The following is a 1935-nucleotide window of genomic DNA, read 5'->3' as shown; positions in this document are numbered from 1 at the left end:
CAGTGCCCAGTCCAGCAGAAGAATCCCTGCCCTGCTCCTGCTGCCACACTCTTTCTGATCCAGGCCAGCCTGCCCTTGGCCTTCTTGCCCACCCGGGCACCCGCTGGCTCAGGTTCAGCCTCTGTCCACCAGCACCCCCAGGGCCTCTCCCACGGGGACCCTTTGCAGCTCCTCTGCCCCCGGCCTGGAGCTGCAGGGGGTTCTTGTGGCCAGAGGCCCCAAAGGCACCAAAGGCACTCTTGAACCTCATGCCCACGGGCTCGGCCCAGAGGTCCAGCCTGTCCAGGTCCCTCTGCACAGCCTTCCTACCCTCCAGCACATCCACACTGCAAGCCAGCTTGGGGTCCTCTGCCAATTTGCTCCTGGAAGACTCAATGTCCTCCTGAAGATCCCCACGAAAAATAGGCAACAGGACTGGGCCTGTTACCCAACAAGTTCTAGTGCTTGACAAAGGAGCCCACCCAGCAGTGGGGAGAAACTGCTGGCAGGAGATTGAATGGGGGCAAGAGACAATGGATGATGGACAAGGTCTGGGCCATGGCCATTTGTTAGAAAAACAAAGGAAAAGTTTAAGGCCTGCCATATTTCAGTGGTCAGAGACCTGGCAGAGAAATCTATTTTTGAGACCTGGACACCAAGAAGGCAGAATTTCTAAACTACAAAGACCCTTAGAGAAACCAGACACAAAGACAAAACTAACACAGACAGTTAGTGAGGCTCTCTTTATCCAGGGAAAATACAAGAAAAGGACAAAAACTGTGGACTAAGCATCATGCAAAGTGAGGAATCCAGAGCCAATAGAAGTGAGAATAAGAATTCCTGCAGAGAACTGGTAAGCCAATGGACAGGAATTCCTTTGTCTGCTAAAATGTGAAAATAGTTAAAAGTTTTAAGAACTGATGTACAGGTGTTAGAGAGCAATTCCTGTGTCCCTTGAGTGCTGAATGAAGTAGGGTCACCTCTGGAACCCAACCAACTGCTCAGAGATTTTATTCCCCGGCTTTCGCTGACGGTTTCTGGGGACCCAGATGAGACAAAGCAGCGCCGACAGGGCAGAGCAGAGGAATCGTTGGCCCTGCAGCGTGTACCAAAGGAGTTTTGGGGAGATCTTCCAATTCCCTGGTCTGGAGAGTTCACCACGCCTTCTTTTCTGGGAAAAAGGACAGGCCATGAATTTTGGGTACTTGATTTTAAGGCCTTTTGCCACCGGAAGTGGAAAGCAGCCGTTTGGAATCCCACCCGACGAGTGGCAGAAGCTGCTGAGGGTCAAGGCCAGTCCAGTCAATTTGCAGAACTCAAAGCCGTCCAATTGGCCCTGGACATTGCTGAACGAGAATGATGGCCAAGGCTCTACCTCTACCCAGACTCGTGGATGATAGCCAATGCCCTATGGGGATGGTTAGACCGATGGAAGAAGATGAACTGGAGGCGTGGAGGAAAACCCATCTGGGCTGCTGACTTGTGGCAGGACATCGCTGCCAGAGCGAAGAGTCTGAATGTGAGAGTCCACCATGTAGATGCCCAGGTGTCCAAGAAGCGAGCTAATGAAGAACACAATAACAACAGAGAAGCGGACCGAGCTGCACAGATAGGAGTGTCACAAGTAGACCAAGACTGGCAGCAGAAAGGAGAGTTGTTTCTGGCTCGATGGGCCCATGATGCTTCCTGTCATCAGGGCCGAGATGCCACCCATAGATGGGCACGAGACCGAGGGGTGGATTTAACCATGGATATCATTTCTGAAGTTATCCATGACTGTGAGACTTGTGCCGCTATTAAGCAGGTGAAAAGACTGAAGCCCCTGTGGTATGGTGGACGGTGGGATAAGTATAAGTATGGAGAGGCATGGCAGGTTGATTATATCAAACTGCCACAGACCCGCCAAGGTAAGTGCTATGTACTTACCATGGTGGAAGCAGCAACAGGATGGTTAGA

Source organism: Manacus vitellinus, unplaced genomic scaffold (genome assembly GCF_001715985.3).
Source record: "Manacus vitellinus isolate BGI_N305 unplaced genomic scaffold, ASM171598v3 ctg7180002428495_pilon, whole genome shotgun sequence".
NCBI classification, from domain to species: domain Eukaryota; kingdom Metazoa; phylum Chordata; class Aves; order Passeriformes; family Pipridae; genus Manacus; species Manacus vitellinus.
This window is presented reverse-complemented; position numbering follows the sequence as displayed.